Genomic DNA, 10,010 nt, shown 5'->3' with positions numbered 1-10,010 from the left:
TAGCCAAGAACCTGCTAAATAAAACTCGAGTGTTCTAGCAAGAATTTGCGAAAAGATACATCTAAAAATAATTCGTCATTTATCCAATTATATTAGAAAATTATGTCAATTAATTATTATCGATTTATCGCTCCTACATGAACATGATTAAACGACTGCGTTCATTTTAGTTTCAATCAACAATTTCCACCATTGTAAATTAAAAATGTTTGAGCTTTTCATGTCGACAAAAGTATAGCAATAATATGCCTAACTTTTTTTCAAATATATTATCGGAAAAATAGTTATTTCAAATCTTTCGTAACAAGCTATCGAAATACGAGGCTCATTAATAAAAGATATCAGAGTTCTCTTTTTCCTCAACACACTCGTCCCCTTCCCCGTTTATAACTCGTATTTACTATCGCTCACCCCTCCTATCGCACCTCCCCCGCCCCCTCACTCACTCACTCTCTCTCTCTCTCTCTCTCTCTATATATATATATATATATATATCTCTATCTCTCTCTATCTCATATTAAACTCATTCGCTTTCTCACTCACTCGCTCACTCATTCATACACTCACTATAAGTTTCTTTCCCCAACACTAATTAAGGATGCTTATGCTGGAGGCTCGCAAAAAATATTCGGTAATTTATCAGTTTGCAACAATCCAAGGAAAACCGACTAATTATATACTACTCAGTCTATCTGATTCCCTACATTATTTTAGAAAAAAAAAAAACAAACTTTTTCACTCTTATCAGCATAAATTTCTCCTCATTTAAAGTAATATCATCGTGAAATTTTTTTAGCTATTACAGAGATTCAGGCTAAACTTTCTTTCATTAAAATTTCACTTTACGATAAACAAAATGTTGATTTTATCAACTGTTCAAAAAAAAAAAAAAAAAAAAAGGAATATAATTTTTAGTAATTTAAACGCCTTATTAGATATATTTTCTCCTACAATATTTGTAATCTCAAAATGATGATAGATTTTGAAGTAATGGACTAAGCTTTTCCGGAAAAATATTGCCAGCTGGAAAAATAACATTAATCAATCAATGTTTTATACAGCTAACAATGGTAAATGACTATCCGATATTTAAAAGCAATTGTATCAAAACATTTATATATTTTAACATCAAAAAGATCCGAATGAATTTATTATAACAACGAAAAATAAAATAACAAATATCGAAATTTCAATTGTCTTTACTTAATCATAAAATGTCCGTAGGATGTTTGGAATTATACATTCAAATCATTAACAAATTAATATTTAGTCCATTTAAACTTGAAATTTTATTTAAACTTTGAAGGCTTTTCAATATTTGAAATAACTTTATGCCAAATCTGCCTTTTAAATTGTATTTTACGTCATTGATACTTTATTACCAAATAAAGTATAATTGGCTTAAAAAATTGCAGCTAATAAAAATGTTAGAACTGTTGATATCGTAGACATAAATAGAAATATTAGTTTTATAATGCGAAATTCATGTCTTGATGGCTAAGTTAATAATACACTCTTATATTGCTGTTTGCTGACCCTTTTTCTCTTATTTATTTGCAATGTCTCTCTTCCTCACAATTTACTTTCCTTACTTCACAGTATTTCTTCTTTCTACATCCTAAATCTTTCAAGGTGGATTTATATTCATTTGAAGTAATATTCGACTTCACGTATAATAGAGATATTTCATGTTGATATTTAGAATACACTATTATTATAATTAATTATTAAGCTAAATCATAATGTATATTTTCTAGATTTGCAAATAATTAAAATTAAATAAAAATCTTTGATAATAAGTCTGAATAATAATAATATTGAATAATGATTCTTGTGTACATTGTTAAAGATGCTACATTCAACTTTGTTCCCTTACAATCATTTATTGTCAACAGCTCCTTACATCCGCTCGAGAGAAAAAATCTAAGTACAATGTAATTTAATCGTTGATTTTATCACAAAGCTGAGAGTATAATTAACTTTAACATTTACGACAATTTCCATTGTTTCGCTTTTCTAGTAAAGAATCTCGTTCTCTCTCTCTCTCTCTCTCTCTCTCTCTCTATCTCTCTATCTCTATCTATCTCTCTATCTCTCTATCTCTCTATCTCTATCTCTCTATCTCTCTATCTCTCTCTACCTCGTTCTTTACTGTTTTTGGTAAAACTACCCAAGTCCACTCTATCTAATTATGCGTGTAAATTTCTTTAACCTGATTGTGGATTCACTAGATATTTTAATCATATCACACTTTATATAGGCGTTGAATAGAATTTCTTTAAACATTTAAAAAAAAAAAATTTTTTTAAAGTTCCCCTAGATAAAAACAACGAAGTTACAAATTGCGATTACAACATTTTGGTGAAAGATTTTTCTCTAGGGATTAAAATTTTGAAACAATATCAATCGTTATGTCATTCACACGCTATGATTAAATCAGATTTATGGTATTTTCTTTAGTCATTGAAGCTTTCATTGAAATATCGCACCAATAAATATCAATTTGAACCAGAGTGAACAATGTAACAATTGAAATCGAATTAATTCATTGTTACGCGGATTTTATTCCCTGCATTATTCAGAATTAGAAAATGTAAAAATAAATGCTTATGAGCGTGAACTGGAGTCGAGGATTTTTTTTGTATTCTTAATTTACGATCTGTAATGCACTTTTAAAATGTGCCTTCCCGCATTATCTATTATACATGATGATTATATATTTATCGTTTTAGAATTAATTAACTTATGTATTCCCTGCCGAAAATACCTATTACCCAATTCACAAAGTTTTATTTCTGAGCAAATCAGTGGATAATCATCGAATAATTAAATAAAAATTGCAGTTAACAATTATTATTGAAATATATTAAAAATCATCTCGTTGAAGATAGTTACGATTATTTTGAAATTATATAAGACAAAAATACGTAAGGCAATATCAATAATGGAATATATTTAAGCAGCTTTTTTTAAATTTTACCCTGTCTTTTAGGTAATTGGTGTCATTTTAGGTAATTAGAAGCTGTGAATATATAGTTATATGCGACAAATATATTATAAAAAGAGATTTTAACACATTATAATTAAAAATCAATGAAATTTCAAACTAATATTTTATACAATCATGACTGCATTTTCAAATCAATAAACCCCTTAAATTTCTACTTGACCGTCATTTTATTTTATTCCACTTCTATTTTATTTCAAAACATTTCGATGTCCTGCAATAAATTATTTGATATTACCTTTGATACAATAAGTATAATGCAGCAACATTTTTTCTTTATTTTCAATATTAGTCATATGCGATATATAAAAATATTGATCACGTTAAAATAATAAGAACTTGACTTTCATATAGCATGGGTAATTTATATTTTTTTTTTCTTAGTTGTATATTGTAAATGCATATTTGTATAAGAATTATCTAGACTCAATAGAAACTTACAGAAAAAATTAACCAATTATTTCACCAAATTGTCACATAAAAATACAATATAAATATTTATTTATAACATTTATGAAAATAAATAAAAAATAGTCCATATAAAAACAAGGTTGATAAATATTTACTTCATGCTACAAGAATGTTTCGGGTTAAAAATAAATAATCTATATTTATTTAATATTTTTAATAAAATATGGAATTTATTTCTTAATGGGATGATATTTGAGAATATATTATTGCATACTTTGATAAATAATCATTTATTCATATATTTATGTAATGATAGATAAATGATAGTTTTACGTAATCATATTTTTCATTTTTCATTTATTTTATAAGGATAAAATTAATGTTATTCTATATTTATTTATTCAATTTTCTTATTATTGTAACTACACTCGCGCATATAACAATCTGTTATATAATAATAAAGTCTTGCCTTAAGGATGCCTTACATACAAAAGTTTTTTAAATCCTATATCATGTCATAATATTAAAATTCTATTCTTTATGGTGCGATACATATTTCATAATGTGAAAAATTATTTATTTTCAATTTGCTTAGTTAATTAAGTAAAACCACGAAATTCAATCGATCGCTAATACGTTAAACCTTCACATTCAATTATGATTGGCTGTAAAATGAATAGACAAAATAACAATAGCGAATTAAAATTTATTAACCGTGAACATTTTAAAGTTGAAATATACTAAAGTGTATGAAGAACAAAAAATAAAAAAAAAAATTGGAATTATTTATTATAACCGACATTCAACATGATGAAAAAAATGAAAAATGATAAAGTTTTTATGAAATAAATGATACATTTGCATTGCATATAATCACCGGTACTTTCTTATTAAACAATAATATTTCTTTATTATAAAAGAGAATTCTTATCAGTACATATCGAGATCTTACTACAAAAGTCCGATCTCAAAGTAAATATAGTTGGTCTTAGTTATACACGAAAGAGCCCGTCAATAAAATTCAAGCGCCATATTATTTCAACAACCGTTAAATCATCAGCAATTAAAATATTTGTGATACTTAACACATTTAATTATCAAATTTCAACAGCAACGAACAGCTTCTGACAATAAAGTATCGATGAAATGAAATAAAAAAATTCTGATGCAACAATGAAAGACGGGGCCTAGAGAAATCAAGGAATACTCCGTTAGGTGCCGTCCAAAATATTAAAGCGAAGCGAAATCGAGTCTTTCCAATGCCAAAATCATCTCAACGATCCTCAAACGTCGGGAATGCGAAAAACATGCTGTGGCGCTTCCTTTCCTGTCTCTTCGTCAAGATAAAACGAGAAAACTGATATTTCTCGTTTTTCAAATAAGTGCCTGACTATCCAATAGCTTGCAAGCATTTTTCCCATTCGTTTTTTTTCTCTCTTCATCCTTATTGTACGCTGGGCTTCCGGAAAATAATCGAGTAATCACAAGCAAGGATCTTATTACAAAATGAAAGGAAAGAATATGTTTTTTATCTATTTATAGTATAGTACGGCGAGGGCATTATATTAAAGATCGATGCTTTAATTTAAGACGCACGAATGTAAATTTTATTTATACGTCTTTATAAGACTTTTATAAGTCATTAATTGCTATACTCACTAATTTATTACTCTTTGTGTTCAGTTTTTCCGTCAGCATTTAATTTCTTCCCCTCATTTTCTGAAAAACAAAATATTTTGTATTAACGCGTCATCTACATATTTGAATAATTTATATTTTTAAATTGTCGAGCTTAAATACTGTTCGAAAAAAATATGCATTCAATATTCATATTAATATTCATAAAAAAATATTATTTCTTTTACCAGAATATATATATATATATATATATCTTAGCCTTTGTGAAATTTCCTTTCATTCTTATCAGTTTAAAAATATAAAATTTAAGTTGAAAAAACGTGAAATCTCAGTTGATATACACGTTGTATGTAAAAAGTATCTCTTATTTCGCATTTTGATAAATACTGCAAGAAACTTGATAGAAGCTTATATTCACAAATCAAGGCTAAATAATGGATAAACTAATGGATTAAATAATACACGTGATTAGAAGTTTAGGAAATTTAGTTTAGTAAAATAAATCTTTTGAGCGTAAGTATTGGGAACATATGCGTGTCTATTTACTTCTGTACTTAATTAAATGTAAATTACTTAAGCTTATACACTGCAATAATACATACACGATTTTATATCAATAAAATAATATGATAGTTATGTAATAACTACTTAATCTACGTTTTTAAAATTTAAAAACTTAGGATCACAACTTGATGTACTATAGAGGTTTTTTTTTTTTTCGAAATATTCGTTTCGAATTTTATCCTATAAATTCTTAATAACAACCTTAAAAGTATTAGTAATTTGCAAACGTAATTTATGAAAATTAAAACTCTTATATCAAGTATTATTTTATTTACATGTTTTTATTTATTTTGTTTTGTTTTTTTTTTTGTTTTTTTTTTGTAAAAATAGAAATAATAATTAAATAAATTGCAGATGATTTATGTCAGATAAAAAAAAAACTACACACATATATTTCAAAAATTAATAAAAAATAAACAAAAATTTCCTTGCCAATGACTTCAAGCGATGTCCTTAATTATATAAATGTCTATATTTTATGAAATGTTGGTATCCTTCGTTTGGAAACTTAGTATCTACGATGTACTATAAAAACAATATATTAATTAGACTCGTGAGTGGCAGGACATAAAAAATATTTATTATCGCTCTGATAATTACACATAAATTAGAGTAAATGCATTTAAGTGATATTATCATTAAGTGCTATAATAAACCTTTCCGAAATGCATGTAACTACGATTGTACACAGGATGGAATTAATTTAATTAAGTGTCTGATTCACGGCAAATACACACGTATAAATACATCAAAGAGTCACATCAAGATTTACTCGCGCATACACTCGTTGCTGTTTCTACGTTAATACGAAGCAAGTGAAAGACAAAATTCGACTTTTCTTCAAAGCAAATAAACGAATAAATGTCAGCGATATCACTTATAATTACTAATTGCATATAACGCTGTAAACACTTCAGAGTTTTTCCATCTTCTCATCCTCCTCCCATGCGCCTCCCCCCCCCCTCCCCCCAGTACATGCGTATATTCATCATAATGTTGCAAATACAGAATAATTACGTACTTGGCTAAACCTACGAAACCTGTCTAATGGCACTCGTGGTTAAGTCTACATGGATACTTATATTAGCGCGATTTTATCATGGCAGGGAGCACCTCGCTTTGTGGGGGAGGTGGGTCACTTTGTCACTTATCGTCACTTAACACCGCTTCTTATTGGAAAGCGGCGCGGATTTCCTTCGGTCGCGCGTCCCGGCAATCTCGCATCCCACCCGCCCACTCTTATCCTGAACCGAGGTGAATTTGATAAGAGACTCGAGACTCGATGCCAACGAGCATCGGGGGAGCTGCGACTGCGCACAGCCGGAAAGATCTCCTTAAATGACGTTGCCTTCGCGCGTAAGTAGCGAAATCCTCGTCACGAGAGGATTTTTAGCTCATTTACAGAGGGATATTATTCTTATAAGGGTTAAATTAATTTTCCAATACAATAAACGAGGTCTAGTAGTGAAAGCCTTTCTTTATAATAATGCTATTATATAAAAATATACACTGAATTCTCGGGGAAACTCTACTCGTTGTATAGGTTTTTAAAAGAGAATGTCGTTTACAATTTAATCCTGTTATTTCGCAAATCTTATTTAAATAAGTAATCACGTTATATAGGAAGTATTAACATTAAATAATAGCCGAAATTATTATCAACAATTGCATCGCAGTACCTGTGCCGCGTGTAATAAATAATTGATCGTGCGACTTCAACTCCGTTACAACGTTTATACAACATTTAACTATTTTATTAAGGGATTATTTTTTATTTTATTCGAACTTTGTTCAAATTACAAATTATGATAACAATTGTGAGATAAATTAAATTACCCTTAATACTTATATTTCGTGTGCAAAAAATTGTAAATGCAGTCATTTGATATTTTTCTTCTTGACATCAAGTGAATGATATTCATAACTTACCAACTGATAAACCAGCGACTGGGAAAATATCTTGAGTAATTTTCATTCTTCGGCTACAAAATTTATTATGTATAAAGGAAACTGCAGAGACAAAATACTAATCTCTATGTTTTTATGTAACACCGTATCGTATGGCAGCTGATCGTCATTTCCATTTCGTTATACAGATTTTTAAAGGTTTCACTTACTCGTGTTACACGTAAATAATGTTAATCCTACTGTTAAATTTCGTTTCTACGCAAGAACATGAGATTCTATTTTTTTTTTTTTTTTTTTTTTTTTTTTTTTTTTACATATTTTTGTAAAATTATTTTATTTATCTAAGCATCTATTTTTCATAACTTCCATTGTTCTATTTTTATTGTAACTATAATTCTAAAGTACATTATGGTTAAAAACTATATATAATATAAAAATATACTGTGAACAGTACATAACTTGTGGGTGGTTATTTTAATTATATTTGATACTTAGTGCACATATTAAAAAGTAAGGAGTGCTTTATATTTTCAGTTTGGCTCTCTTAAATAAAAGTGTCGATAAAGATGCCGAAGAACTTCAAATGTAAAAGTTGTAGGACTAATTTACAATTTTTAATTAACTACTATATTAAAAAGTATATCGTAGATAAAGTTTTTAGCTGCCCATCGAAAAACGAATCTATAAAAAGAAATAATTTCTTAACAGAGTTTTTTTTTTGCATTTTTAAGCTTTTAATAGACATACAATTTGCCAATGAATATATCATAATCATATCCATATATAATAAGGTTTTTTCATATATAGAACTCGGAAAGTATTTTCAGAAAGAAGCAAACCTTTTTTTTCTAACAGATTATATCTTTTTTAACATTCAATAATATATTACTCAATATATTATGTTTTTAACTCCACTTATCTTAAAAGTAAATTGTGCATTAATAAAATGTAATACAATAAATATTTTGTACATTACATAAATTTACATTTTAATAATTACAAATTCTTATAGAAGACAATTATATAAATTATATAAAATATCTATTTTAAATTAAATAAGATTTAAAATTCAAAAGAAAATTTAAACAAATTATGCTATACACTAAGGTTAAATCATGAAGTAAAAAATAATAATAATTCACTTTATGTAGATATTTATATACTTAATAATTAAATATTTTTTAATCTTTTTAATTTATAAATAAATTAAATTGTATATGTGAATATATAAATACACAAGAACATAGATAGATACGTAGACAAATGTATAGTTTGATAAATAGATATGGAAAAGAGAGACGTGTAGAGAAAGAGAGAGAGAGAGAGAGAGAGAGAGAGTTGAAGGAAAATGAATCTCCAGGGATAACGAGAGAAAAACAAGGTGTCGTCACATTTCCAGACGAAAGTTAATTAACTGTTCATCTTTTCTGATTGCTCTAGGATTCTTTTTTCTTTTTTTTTTTCTATTCAACCGAACCGATCACATATATCTAAAATGAACTAGCAAAATGAACTAGCAAAAAAAATTCTGTAAAATATAAATTTTATAAATCAAATAGAAACTTAAAGGTTTTGAGGTGTCTAATCTAAATAACACATTAATGCTGTGAAAGTAATATAATTGAAATTCACATTGTATCGAATAGTTTGGTAATCGATATTTTTTAAATATATTGTAAGTGCTTATAAAATCTAATCAGCCACTTTGTTATCTCATAAACTTTAATGCAATACATTTGCCGTATAAAACTTATTACTCCACAAAATTTCGCTACCTCCGTCATTTTTTAAAACTCTGTATAGACGCCCGCGAGAGCAGTTTAAAAGGGAGATGTTTTTCAACAGAATATAATTCTCTTCTGAAGCTCAATGTATCCCCCGAAGCAATGTACTCGGTCTCCTCTTTCCCATATCTTTCTTGGAATCTCTCCCACTCTCTTACTTAACATGTCCTGTCTTTTTTTAGGTTTACTTATTAGAGCAGATAGCGAAGAAATTGATAAAAAGTAAAACTGCAGGCGAGTTATGTGCCGCGGGATAAATTAAATCGCTAATGATTAATTTCCAAGGCATTTATGAGGTATTGGACTCGGGACAAGCGATCTCAGCCTGTGAAATTTAACTAGAAGTGAAAGTTTGTTGCTGCTGCTGAATAAAGCTCTCGTGATCTTTTATAACCTCTCATTGTTCTTTCAATATGTAAAAAAATTATTTTATAGCAAAGTTCATTCCATAATTTCATTTTTCATACTGTTGCCATTATATATATATATATATATATATGCACATTTAATATTTAGAAAAATTATTTATTATACGTCATAGTGGTGTTAAATTGTTATAATTCTAAAATATAATTTAATAAAAAAAACATTTTCATATTTCTTTTGGAGATCAAGTAATAAGTGACTCGTAAATTCTCTTCGTCCATCCTTATATTCACAATACGTCGGTATCAGAAAATCCATTTTCTCGCAAGTCA

This window comes from Ceratosolen solmsi, unplaced genomic scaffold (genome assembly GCF_000503995.2).
Source record: "Ceratosolen solmsi marchali unplaced genomic scaffold, CerSol_1.0 scaffold28, whole genome shotgun sequence".
Lineage (NCBI taxonomy): Eukaryota > Metazoa > Arthropoda > Insecta > Hymenoptera > Agaonidae > Ceratosolen > Ceratosolen solmsi.
Note: the sequence above shows the minus strand (reverse complement) of the source record.